Raw genomic sequence first — 14,814 nt, forward strand, 5'->3', positions numbered from 1 at the left:
GTAACATATACCGTACAGTTAAAAGGAAGTCACGCTTGATCAAGATCCGTGTCACTTTCCATTTTTAACTAGACATGTCTGGGAAAGAAAAGAAATAATAATAATAATAATAATAATAATAATTATAATAATAATAATAATATTAATAGTAATTATAATGACAAGAACTTTATTCATCATCTTATGATACAAGGATAATTTTGCTTAATTCATGAGTTCATAACAAAGGGCTACACATATGGACACTTTTTACAACAAACTTTGATACAATAAGGCATAGGTCTAAAAGTAATTTACTTGTAGGTGAGCCTTCATTTGAAGGAAGAGAGCCTTTCACCTTAACAGCTAAGATGTGTATCAACAATATAAGGAAAATACAGATTACTAGTCACTAAAAATACAACACATTGAGTTACAGACGGGACAGGCATAATAAAAAGACACTTTAAACCAAAGCCTTCTTTGTTTTAAAAAAGGAAGACAAAAACAACCCCCCCACCCCCACCCCCACCCCACACACACACACACACACAGTGAATGAATGACTGTGTATGTGTGTTTAATTTTCTGAATAAGGCTTTGGCAGAAAGGTAATGCTTCACGTCCTTTTGTTGACAACTCAACATGTCTTCTTTATGGTGAGCAGCGATCTACCTTTTCCTCATATTGTTGTTATTCCAGCCTGAAGTTTCCACTGTTTGATTTCAACTGAGATCTAATTTATTACATTAGTTATTTAAGAAATAACTTAAAACTAATACTGGATAATAAAGCGTTTCTATTAAATGATGCTAAAAGTACATAATGAGGCCTATACGAAAATGCCTTTATTCAGTGTAAAACCGAGATACTCATCCAGTGGCTAATGTGGGTTGCCAATAAATATTCTTTCTAGTTTGGCTTTAAATTTTGCAGTGGAGAGTGATCTGACTGAGTTGACAAGCATCAATCCTGCATATAGTAGGTTTCTCTGATAAAGTGCAGTTTGGTGGCTTATAAGATGAAACTGATGTATGTTTCTGGTATTATGCTTGTTCAGGTCAGTGTTTACATTTAGACTAAGAGCTTGCGGCAACATAATCGGTTTAAAAGTGTATACTGACCAGCAAGAATATTATGATCATGAACCTACTATCAATATAAACCTATCCAGGCAATAGCAGCGTCACCTGGTGAGGAATGACTGCTGGTCAGACACACGCATGGTGCATTGTAGTATCAGTGAAAATGTCCGTGTATAGAATGGGGAAGACCCATGACCTTTCTGAATTTCACCAAGGGCAGATTGTGATGGCCTGCAGGCTTAACATCAACATTTCAGAAACGGCACCACTTGTTGGGTGCTTAAGCAGTGCTGTGGTGAGTGTCTTCAACAGGTGGTGAAACTAACTACAGGCATCATGGGGTTGGATGACCACCCCTCAGTAGAGATGTCGGACAGTGTAGGCTGGGCAGACTGTGGCGGAATGAACATCGGAATTTAATGCTGGGCTGTGTGTGTGTGTGTGTGTGTGTGTGTGTGTGTGTGTGTGTGTGTGTGAACACACAGTGCACAGAACACTTCTAATGATGGGATGCAGCAGCTGACAATCCGGGCAAATGCCAATCTTGACACCACGACATTGGCAAGTGTGACTGCAATGGGCGCGAATCTGTTGTCCTCCAGGGTAACAGCTCCTCGATATCTGTACTGCAGAATCCAACAAGTTGGCTGCACCTCCATTATGCTATGGGCATCCACAGGTCCAGTGGAGCTCGTGCGAGGCACCACGATGGCCGAGGAGTGTCGTACACTGGTTGCACATGTACACTCCTTCAGGACAATCGTGCAGAGTGTAATGGTACTTGAATTATGTAACCATTACGGCAGCTTACCTGAACTTCTCGATACCAGCATTATTCTACTGTGTTTCTGTAAAGTAGTTAACATATTTCTGAGACAACATTCAGATTCGATTTCATTAATGTAGACGTACTTTGATACATTGATATGTTTATGTTGTAATGATATTATTCTTATGTGTATTCTTTCTTTTGTCACTATGATCTTTGACGTACTTGTAACTCTTGATTTTTGTGCGCGTAAGCGATTATCAGTTAGTTACAGAGTCGGACCTTGAGAAAGTCAAATCTTGGACGTCATGTTGAAAAGACGTATATTGTTGTCAGCTTATAAAATGTGAACAGTGAGGAAGATGTTTTCAAGTATGTTTTGTATTGCGAAGTGATGTTTTGTGTGTTAGAAATATTGCAACAAAAGCAATAAAAAGGAAGTGTAACTTAAATTCAGAGTGCTGATTATTTTTTACATCATCATTGTGCTAACTTTCAAAGGTTTAATCTTCAAAGAATGGTTTGTGAAACACATCTATAAAACTTTAGAAAAAGCAGAATAAAACCTAGGCATCTTTGCATCGAGCTTGGAATCACCACCACCTAGATTTTCGACAATTGAGCCACGATTTTACAATGAGACCAGCGTGGGAAATACGAAAAGATAAGTGCCTAGCTTATTCATTATTACATGAAATGACTTTATTAACTGTTCTCCAATGACACCTGCCACATAATAACTTTGTTGTTGCCCGAAAATGCAGTATTTAGCAGCATGAGCAACACCACAATCATTATTAAATTTTGACTTTCGTTGTGGTAGGGTTGTTAGAAGAGCCATATTTCATCAAGATAATGTGCCATGTTACAACACCAGGAGTGTGATGGTGTGGTTCAAGGAACACAGTGGCGAGTTCCAATTGGTATGCTGGCTCCCCAAATAGCCAAACCTGAACTCGATTGAACACATCTGGGAAGTGATTGGAAGTGGCATCAGAGCTCATTGCACTTCTCCCCAGAATTTACAGGAATTAGGTGACCTGTGTGTCCATATGGGTTGTCAGCTCCCTTCACAGACCTACCAATGCCGCACTGCTTCCGTGCCGTGATGCGTCACTGCTGTTATTCGTGCCCGAGCTGATCCTACAGGGTATTAGGTAGGTGGCTATAACGTTCTGGCTGATCAGTGTACAAATTTATAACAGTTAATACCCCAGCTTTAGGGAATTGAACACAGCACGAGTCTCTTAGTTCTGCACCACAAATTATTCTTACAGCCTTCTACTCCAACTTTAAAAGCTTATGAAAATTTGCTCGTGTTTGGCATCCCATACTTCTAATCCATACTTTATACTAGAGTACATTGACATATGATAAGCAAACAATACGTGGGTATTGTTTCGGTATTTGCTCTACATATTTATCGCAAATACATTTTAAGGCAGTTTACTTCCCAGTGAGTGAACATATGTATCCCAGTGTTGTTACTCCCATGATTTTGATATATATTGCTTTGATGGCAATATCAGTTCCACAGCACAGCTGAATTTCAAAATATGTCTTGTGGGATTAAAATCCATTACTGCTGTTACCTTGTGTTGACAATGAGAGTACTTTCATTTAAATACTGAACTAAGTAATTTATATCTAAAAACAAAGATGATGTGACTTACCAAATGAAAGTGCTGGCAGGTCGACAGACACACAAACAAACACAAACATACACACAAAATTCAAGCTTTCGCAACAAACTGTTGCCTCATCAGGAAAGAGGGAAGGAGAGGGAAAGACGAAAGGATGTGGGTTTTAAGGGAGAGGGTAAGGAGTCATTCCAATCCCGGGAGTGGAAAGACTTACCTTAGGGGGAAAAAAGGACGGGTATACACTGCTTGTGTCTGTATATGTGTGGATGAATATGTGTGTGTGTGCGAGTGTATACCCGTCCTTTTTTCCCCCTAAGGTATGTCTTTCCGCTCCCGGGATTGGAATGACTCCTTACCCTCTCCCTTAAAACCCACATCCTTTCGTCTTTCCCTCTCCTTCCCTCTTTCCTGATGAGGCAACAGTTTGTTGCGAAAGCTTGAATTTTGTGTGTATGTTTGTGTTTGTTTGTGTGTCTGTCGACCTGCCAGCACTTTCATTTGGTAAGTCACATCATCTTTGTTTTTAGATATATTTTTCCTACGTGGAATGTTTCCCTCTATTATAACCAGAACTAAGTAATTTGTAATACAGTTTCATAGTGATCTTTATGCCTGCACACAATGGATGTAGCATCAGTATACAGAACTAGTTTTGAATTTGGGGAGCAGTATTTTGTCATTCACATAAAAAAAAATCAACAAACGAAGGCAGCAAAGTACAAAGCCGAGGGTACCCTGTATTACATATCAGTGCACACAGATCTGTGTGTGCCACTCATCATTCTTAAGGGTGAAAACTGATTTTTGTGAGATCAGATTTTCTAAGACTAAAAAGAAAATATAAGATATAGACTGGCAATGGCAAGGAAAGCGTTTCTGAAGAAGAGAAATTTGTTAACATCCAGTATAGATTTAAATATCAGGAAGTCGTTTCTGAAAGTATTTGTATGGAGTGTAGCCATGTATGGAAGTGAAACGTGGACAGTAAATAGTTTGGACAAGAAGAGATAGAAGCTTTCGAAATGTGGTGCTACAGAAGAATGCTGAAGATTAGATGGGTTGATCACATAACTAATGAGGAGGTATCGAATAGAATTGGAGAGAAGAGAAATTTGTGGCACAACTTGACTAGGAGAAGGGATCAGTTGGTGGGGCATATTCTAAGGCATCAAGGGATCATCAATTTAGTATTGGAGGGCAGCATGGAGGGTAAAAATCGTAGAGGGAGACCAAGAGATGAATACACTAAACAGATTCAGAAGGATGTAGGTTGCAGTAGGTACTGGGAGGTGATGAAGCTAGCACATGATAGAGTAGCATGGAGAGCTGCATCAAACCAGTCTCAAGACTGAAGACCACAACAACAACAATAAGACTGAACAATTATCAGCATGATTACCCAGCAATTTTCCCTGAGTGTTTACTCTCTCTATAAGCAACTGATGGAGATTAGCTAAAACAATATCTGTACTGGCAGATGGAGGTCTGTCTATATCCAAAATTGTGTGTCCTTTCACAACTACAGTTAATTGCAGAAAGTTCAGTGTCACCTTCAACACTTGAAGAACTTACATCTTTGGGGCCCTAGTTTTTGCCACTTTTGCATCATCACCTTAAGGCTTGATCTCCCTGTTAAATGATGAGCAGAAATGCTTTGTTAATGGGTGCATAATGAGGTTCTTTTTTGGTATGCCTGTGCTCTGTAATACCTGAAACATCTGGTTTATTAACACATGCTATGATGTCCAAATCTTTGTGCTTACTTCCTCAGCTTGTAAAGTTTTGGAGGATAGTCTTGAAACTGTATTTGGATTGTTGGATCATATCTGCAGATTTAATTCCAACTTATGTGATATCTAAATTTGCATAGTCACCACATTTTTTAATTTTTTATTTTTTGTTTGTAGCCATAAATATCCTCATTAAGCTAATCAGATGTACATGTCAAACTGGGAAGAGGACACAAAAAGGCCACACACAATAATAATAAAAAGAAAGATTCCAAAGGAGTTCCTGACAGCTAAATGTAAAAGTCGTTTGTTTTTGGATATATTACATCCAAAAGCTTAAGAAGGCTGTTAGTTTAGTATCTTCAAGGCATAATGCTGCTCCACTGAGCATCACAATAAACAGCCTGAGATAGTAGAATACTGTGATACTACCTAAGAAGAAATTGATGCACCACTGGATGTGAAGTGCACAATTTACTCCACACAGCAGGTGCTCCAGAAGATGGACTCTCACTGTTCTGTGCCATCATGAATATTTCTCTGGTAAATACATTAGTGGTATATTCTACACTGACAGAAAATTGAATAATCACATTTTTGCTTAAAGTTCCTTAAATGGCAATTGATGAGACCATATCTGAAAAGACAGCTATCAACCCCACTTTCCACAGGAGGTAGGACTACAAATTACCAAAATTCTGAAATGTGAAACTTGTAAACCTGGAGTTGATCTAGCAAAACAAGTAAGGTCTGACATGTGTCCCAGATCAGATGAGAAAACAAAAGGTTACAGTCTTAGCTATAGCACACAAATATGCAGTGACTAAGAAGTGGGTGTGATGACTATGTACATTTGTTTAACTCCTGGTTTAAGTAATTTACATCATTTCATTGCTGTGGTTCTTACTGTTATCCATTAATATCAGAATGTCAAGAACTACTTTGTTACTTTAAAATCTTCAATATGTTAGCTGTGGCTGACACTTATAAATGTCAACATAAGCCACTAACCCTGTGCTTGTAAGTGTCAGCTGCACTTAATGTGCAAAACAAGAAAATTTTTGCAATTTATTTGAAAGTCCTAATTAAGCTTCCATTTTCATGCATGTTTATTTTTAAATATTAAAACTGATGAGAGTTTCATTTCTATGCCCCTAATTTTCAAATCTGGATGGCATCATCCTTGCACTGCAACTAAAAGTGCTCCATGCACAAATTTGCACCTCACACATGTTGCTATCACAGGAAACTGCACCAAATATGTCAATATAATACTACAGTTAATTTTCCATATATCTAAGCAAAACCAATTCATGCCCATCCAAGTGTATCTCATCTGTGCACTGCATCTTTCCCTTAACTTTAGTGTGCTTTACAATAAAATTCATACAGCAAGTTTTCTGAGTAAATTACCCATTCCATACCTACAGCTAATGCTTATGTAACCCAGTGTGCCTTTCAGATGTGTTTACTTGTGTGTCAATACAAATGTCAGGTTTGGTTCTCAAGTGTGTCTTGAAATACATACCCCACATCAATTTTTAAGTACTTAGTCTCAGTTGCAAAATATGTTATGCACTAACAGTGCCATTTCACTGCAAAAATTTTAAATCGTGCTGGGGATATACGGATAACAAAGTTTCCGCATTTCTCAGAAATTTAATTTTAGTTGCTTCAGCCAATGAGAACTAGGGAACAAAGTCTTACACTGCCCTGTTTTGTGTGCAGTGGTCTCATGCTAATAACCAGATAGCAGCATTTTTACACTTTATTCTTACTGAGCAAAAATACTTACTTGTATCTGATATTCCTTACCATTTCCAGGCGATTTTTGGGTCTGCAGTATTTTTATTTCAATTTCTACAAAGCCAAACGATTAAATGACTAGAAAGTTGTTTACGAATTCAGTTTTAATACATATTTAGCATAAGATATTAACTATCTAAAGGATAATTGCTCAAACAGTAATTAGCATTCTAGCTGTATCTTTTTAGCCAAGACTATTATAGATGCATATACTTTACTCTCAAGGTTCCTAAGTGCCCCCTTAACACATTGACTACCATGCTGCTGCCACCAGCGACAACAGCACAGCACGCTTAATGCTGTATACCTTACCTGGTGGTGAAACATGTCATTAACCATATCAGTAAACTTGTTAAATATAGAAAAACCACACCCAAGAAAGGCAGCAAGATAAACTCTCAGAGAAAAGCAATTTCCAATTATGTGCACCAAGCAAATTATGCTTTGAGTCAGTGATTTCTTTTGCCACAATTGATTAAGAAACATGCAAACTGAAGGACTAGTGAATAATCATACTTTACCTGTGAAAAGCAGCAAAGCCATTAGAGACAGCTATATGCATAGTCCAATTTATGTTGAAATTATCAACTTGGTATTTCAATTAAATTTTGTGAACTATAGGCAACTCGATAAAGGAATCAAACGACAAAAACACAAAATTAATTTCTTTATTAACAATGCTCGGATTTCCACATCACCATAGAGGTACCAAGGTTGATGCGTTACTCATTTTTTTTACATGGCAAGTTTCCCCAGTAGGCCTATAAACCATGAAAAACACAAATAGCTACTTCTTGCTGTCTTCTCTTCTTTGGACTTTCACTTCAGAAACTCGGAAACATCCATTACAAAAATAGGTAACACCACTCACAAATCTGGATTCTGTCACTGCAATTCATAGCAATTTTACTGTAAAAATACTGACTATGGTCACTGATGTCATTTTGAACATTCAGAAATTTTCAAGTGTGAAGGAACATGTTACTGAAACAAAATATTAGAGTGATACTGAAGTTAGAATACAGTTACTACACAAATTCTGACCAACAAAAGTTACAAAGATTGCAACTTAAATACCGAAGCCATTTCTTATGATAATATGCTGTTACCACAAATAATCCTCATAGTTGTACTGAAAGAAACTAGGGTAACACAGTGCATCAGAATACTATAGGCACAAAGAAGGAAATTCTCTAGATTTACCAGACACTTTACTTTTCTTGCACATCATAAAATTATTATACGAAGTTACTTACCATCCATTGTCTGGATGTGCTTTTGCAGCATGTGTTCTCAAATTTGCCAAGACGTTGAAAAAAAATTGGTCATCCTGCAGGCACTTCACAGTAACTTCCATATTTGGCTCTATATGCACACACAAGGAAAATGAAGGATACAAAGTTTTCCATAATTGAAATGCTTTATCGCACATGCAACACAAAATCTGGCACTGTACATACACCCACACGGCATCACAAAGAATGGCTTGGCTCAAAGAATATCTGGGGTTCAAAAACTACCAGCGATACTGGCTAGCGTGAGAGATGACCTCATGTCATGATATAACGTCATGACTCCTGAGGGCCTGCGAGCTGCTTCTGCAAAGGATGGCTAGGTTCAAAGAAATCCGTGGTTTGAAAACTGCCAGCGATATTGACTAGCGGGAGAGATGACGTCATGATCCCTGGATTACACAAGTGTCAGATTCCAGCCGTCCGCTTTGACCCATGACATCATCAATATGGCAGAAATGGCTATTCTAAGCATCTCCAATATGGCACCTGTGATGTCACTACATACACATGGCAACAAACATGAAAATATGTATAAATAAGACAATAACATCTCCATCCAAAACTCCAATCAAATTAACGAGACAACTGCGGGAAATTGTGGGTTTTAGGGAGAGGTCAAGCTAAATATAAGAGGTTTTTTTTAAAAAAAACAACAAATCAAACAAACAAACTAACTAACACACACGGGAGGGCACCATGAAACACAACAAGACAACATCTACAAACAAAACCAACTCATAAACACCGTGGCGTAATGACATCACCCACGACAATACCCTTACGTCAATGCAGACAGGTGGAATCGGACGCTTCTGTTGACCCCATGATACCTCAGGGCTTGCGGGCCGCTTTTCATTACACCTTCTACAGACACAAGGCATTATACGTAGCTATTTCAACTGGCACTGATGTCTCATTGGTTGGCCGTAAGAGCCAGTTAGTTGTAGCTACCGGTATGTAGATCTTCGAACGCTTCGTTATTATGATTTTCCCAGGAGCTATCTTGGTGTGTGTGTGTGTATGTGTTGTGCTTTTCTTAATTTCTCGCCGTACATTACACCATGGCTGATTTGCACAGACTGGTGGTGTGGCAGGCTTGTGTAACGTATGGGGGTGAAGCATCGCAAGAATATACATGTAGAGCCTAGGAAAGAAATATTACATATTTATGATAAGCTGATGACAGACGTAAACAAACACATGAAGAGACATAGTTCTGCTTCTGGAAAGGTAGGAGAAATGTTGGTTACCTCTCAGTCACCATTTAAATGCTGCGTGAACCTTAATGCAATAATGTAACACAACTGCCGTAACCAGATGGCTGGTTTATAGTCAAGTGTGCTATATTAGCAAAAATGTTATGGAGATATCACCAGTGTGAACGTCTCCAGTAGCCTCTGTGCATTGCAGACTGAGCAAAAACGTTCACGTATCACAAACAGCCCACAAATGGGTGCAAGCTATGGCTATAAAAGAAAGGGTTGAGAGGGTTCATTACTAGGCAAGTCATGGGAGGCGAATGCCAGAACTGCTGTAAAACTCTTTGACAATTAACAGGTAACTAGTACACTTAAGCAAAGTAAAGTGTCACTTGTGATGTAGGCCCTCTGGATAGATCGTTTACAATGAGCTGAAGGTGCGGCATTTCCACTGAATTTTTAAAGTAGTTTCATGAAGCACAAATAACTTATTTTAGATATTTAAGTAATGCAGGCCCTAGTTTCTCACTGCACCTTCACTGTGTTGTTCCACATCCCTCAAGATTCTGCTTCATAATTGGCAGTATTAAACATGATGGATGAATAAGTGCATTAATTCTGTTTACACGTTCCTTTTCCATCACAGTATGATATTAAGATATTAAGCAAACACCCGTTTTCTTTGTTGTTTAGATGACGTACTGAGTGCAATACGTTTTGATGCTCTCAGAGGCAAGAATTGATATACCATTTGGAGAGTGTTCACAACAAAAAATGGAGTTCAAAGAAATGACATTTAATTCTGTGGAAGGTGACGAAACTAAAGTGTACTGTATTGTATGTACGTATTTGCCAGATAACTAATGTTGTACATTGCTTATATGTATAGGTCTTTCCAATGAGTTAATGATATGGTGTAGTAATCGTTATCAGGAGAAAGAAAACTGGCATTCTACGGATCGGAGCGTGGAATGTCAGATCCCTTAATCGGGCAGGATAGGGAAATGGATAGGTTAAAGTTAGATATAGTGGGAATTAGTGAAGTTCGGTGGCAGGAGGAACAAGATTTCTGGTCAGGTGAATACAGGGTTATAAATACAAAATCAAACAGGAGTAATGCAGGAGTAGATTTAATAATGAATAAAAAAATAGGAGTGCGGGCAAGCTACTACTAACAGCATAGTGAACGTAATATAGTGGCCAAGATAGACACAAAGCCCACGCCTCCTACAGTAGTACAAGTTTATATGCCAACTAGCTCTGCAGATGATGAAGAAATTGAAGAAATGTATGATGAAATAAAATAAATTATTCAGGTAGTGAAGGGAGACGAAAATTTAATAGTCATGGGTGACTGGAATTCGACAGTAGGAAAAGGAAGAGAAGGAAACATAGTAGGTTCATATGGATTGGGGCTAAGAAACGAAAGAGGAAGCCGTCTGGTTGAATTTTGCACAGTGCATAACTTAATCATAGCTAACACTAAGTTCAAAAATCATAAAAGAAGGTTGTATACATGGAAGAATCCTGGAGATACTAAAAGGTATCAGATAGATTATATAATGGTAAGACAGAGATTTAGGAACCAGGTTTTAAATTGTATGGCATTTCCAGGGGCAGATGTGGACTCTGACCACAATCTATTGGTTATGAACTGTAGATTAAAACTGAAGAAATTGCAAAAAGGTGGGAATTTATGGAGATGGGACTTGGATAAACTGACCAAACCAGAGGTTGTATAGAGTTTCAGGGACAGGAATGGGGGAAAGAAATACAGTAGAAGACGAATGGGTAGCTTTGAGAGATGAAGTAGTGAAGGAAGCAGCGGATCAAGTAGGTAAAAAAAACGAGGGATAGTAGAAATCCGTGGGTAACAGAAGAAATATTGAATTTAATTGATGAAAGGAGAAAATATAAAAATGCAGTAAATGAAGCAGGCAAAAAGGAATACAAACGTCTCAAAAATGAGATCGACAGGAAGTGCAAAATGGCTAAGCCGGCATGGCTAGAGGACAAATGTAAGGATGTAGAGGCTAGGGGTAAGATAGATACAGCCTACAGGAAAATTAAAGAGACATTGGGAGAAAAGAGAGACACTTGTGTGAATATCAAGAGCTCAGATGGAAACCCAGCTCTAAGCAAAGAGGGGAAAGCAGAAAGGTGGAAGGAGTATATAGAGGGTCTATACAAAGGCCGACCTCGGGGAAGATCAGTTTGGATTCCGTAGAAATGTTCGAACACGTGAGGCAATACTGACCTTACGTTTCTAGCATTTGTAGACTTAGAGAAAGCTTTTGACAATGTTGACTGGAATACTTTCTTTCAAATTCTAAAGGTGGCAGGGGTAAAATACGGGGAGCGAAAGGCTATTTACAATTTGTACAGAAACCAGATGGCAGTTACAAGAGTTGAGGGGCATGAAAGGGAAGCAGTGGTTCTGAAGGGAGTGAGACAGGGTTGTAGCCTCTCCCCGATGTTATTCAATCTGTATATTGAGCAAGCAGTAAAGGAAACAAAAAAAAATTTGGAGTAGGTATTAAAATCCAGGGAGGAGAAATAAATAATTTGAGGTTTGCTGATGACATTGTAATTCTCTCAGAGACAGCAAAGGACTTGGAAGAGCAGTTGAACAGAATGAACAGTGTCTTGAAAGGAGGATATAAGATGAGCATCAACAAAAGCAAAACGAGGATAATGGAATGTTGTCGGATTAATTCGGGTGATGCTGAGGGAATTAGATTAGGAAATGAGTCACTTAAAGTAGTAAAGGAGTTTTGCTATTTACGGAGCAAAATAACTGATGATGGTCGAAGTAGAGAGGATATAAAATGTAGACTGGCAATGGCAAGGAAAGTGTCAGGAAGTCGTTTCTGATAGTATTTGTATGGAGTGAAACATAGACAATAAATGGTTTGGACAAGAAGAGAATAGAAGCTTTCGAAATGTGGTGCTACAGAAGAATGTTGAAGATTAGGTGGGTAGATCACGTAACTAATGAGGAGGTATTGAATAGGATTGGGGAGAAGAGAAGTTTGTGGCACAACTTGACTAGAAGAAGGGATCGGTTGGTAAGACATGTCCTGAGGCATCAAGGGACCACAAATTTAGCATTGGAGGGCAGCGTGGGGGGTAAAAATTGTAGAGGGAGACAAAGAACTGAATACACTAAGCAGATTCAGAAGGATGTAAGTTGCAGTAGGTACTGGGAGATGAAGGAGCTTGCACAGGATAGATTAGCATGGAGAGCTGCATCAAACCAGTCTCAGGACTGAAGACAACAACAACAACAACAACAGTAATCATTAGTGTTTATGTTGAGTATTATTAATCTAAATACAGATAAGAAAGTATTTAGGGTAATCCATGACTGGCAATATATTTTCAGGATATAACTTTAAACAACTATACAGTGTCAGTTAGACTTATTAAATTGTTAATCTGGATTTGCCCCAGCATGCTACATGTTTCTAACTTTCGTTGTGGTGACAGGCTGATCTGTGGTGTAGCCCTTAGGTTAGGTTGGAAGTATGGCATAAAGCATTCTGACATGGATTGTATATACATACCACAACCTTTTTCAGATTATACAACATATGAATGGGGCAGACTGTCTCCATTACCACAATTTATCCGGCACATTGCTTATAATAATTATTAGAGAGCTGCTAATACTTACTCAGTGTTATCTTGTGTGTGTTGTTGTGGTCTTCAGTCCTGAGACTGGTTTGATGCAGCTCTCCATGCTAATCTATCCTGTGCAAGCTTCTTCATCTCCCAGTACCTACTGCAACCTACATCCTTCTGAATCAGTTTAGTGTATCCATCTCTTGGTCTCCCTCTACGACTTTTACCCTCCACGCTGCTCCCCAATACTAAACTGGTGATCCCTTCATGCCTCAGAACGTGTCCTACCAACCGATTCTATCTTCTAGTCAAGTTGTGCCACAAACTCCTCTTCTCCCCAGTCCTATTCAGTACCTCCTCATTAGTTATATGATCTACCCATCTAATCGTCAGCATTCTTCTGTAGCACCACATTTCGAAAGCTTCTATTCACTTCTTGTCCAAACTAGTTATCGTCCATGTTTTGCTTCCATACATGGCTACGCTCCATACAAATACTTTCAGAAACGACTTCCTGACACTTAAATCTATACTCTATGTTAAAAAATTTCTCTTCTTGAGAAACACTTTCCTTGCCATTGCCAGTCTACATTTTATATCCTCTCTACTTCGACCATCATCAGTTATTTTGCTCCGCAAATGGCAAAACTCCTGTACTACTTTAAGTGCCTCATTTCCTAATCTAATTCCCTCAGCATCACCCGACTTAATTCGACTACATTCCATTATCCTCGTTTTACTTTTGCTGATGTTCATCTTATATCCTCCTTTCAAGACACTTTCCATTCTGTTCAACTGCTCTTCCAAGTCCTTTGCTGTCTCTGAGAGAATTACAATGTCATCAGCAAACCTCAAATTATTTATTTCTCCTCCCTGGATTTTAATACCTACTCCAAATTTTTTTTTGTTTCCTTTACTGCTTGCTCAATATACAGATTGAATAACATCGGGGAGAGGCTACAACCCTGTCTCACTCCCTTCAGAACCACTGCTTCCCTTTCATGCCCCTCAACTCTTGTAACTGCCATCTGGTTTCTGTACAAATTGTAAATAGCCTTTCGCTCCCTGTATTTTACCCCTGCCACCTTTAGAATTTGAAAGAAAGTATTCCAGTCAACATTGTAAAAAGCTTTCTCTAAGTCTACAAATGCTAGAAACGTAGGTTTGCCTTTCCTTAATCTTTCTTCTAAGATAAGTCGTAAGGTCAGTATTGCCTCACGTGTTCGAACATTTCTACGGAATCCAAACTGATCTTCCCCGAGTTCGGCTTCTACCAGTTTTTCCATTCATCTGTAAATAATTCGCGTTAGTATTTTGCAGCTGTGGCTTATTAAACTGATAGTTCGGTAATTTTCACATCTGTCAACACCTGCTTTCTTTGGGATTATAATTATTATATTCTTCTTGAAGTCTGAGGGTATTTCGCCTGTCTCATACATCTTGCTCACCAGATGGTAGAGTTTTTTCAGGACTGGCTCTCCCAAGGCCGTCAGTAGTTCTAATGGAATGTTGTTTATTCCCGGGGCCTTGTTTCGACTCAGGTCTTTCAGTGCTGTGTCAAAATCTTCACGCAGTATCGTATCTCCCATTTCATCTTCATCTACATCCTCTTCCATTTCCATAATATTGTCCTCAAGTATATCGCCCTTGTTTAGACCCTCTATATACTCCTTCCACCTTTCTG

This window comes from Schistocerca nitens, chromosome 11 (genome assembly GCF_023898315.1).
Source record: "Schistocerca nitens isolate TAMUIC-IGC-003100 chromosome 11, iqSchNite1.1, whole genome shotgun sequence".
Classification (NCBI taxonomy): Eukaryota; Metazoa; Arthropoda; class Insecta; order Orthoptera; family Acrididae; genus Schistocerca; species Schistocerca nitens.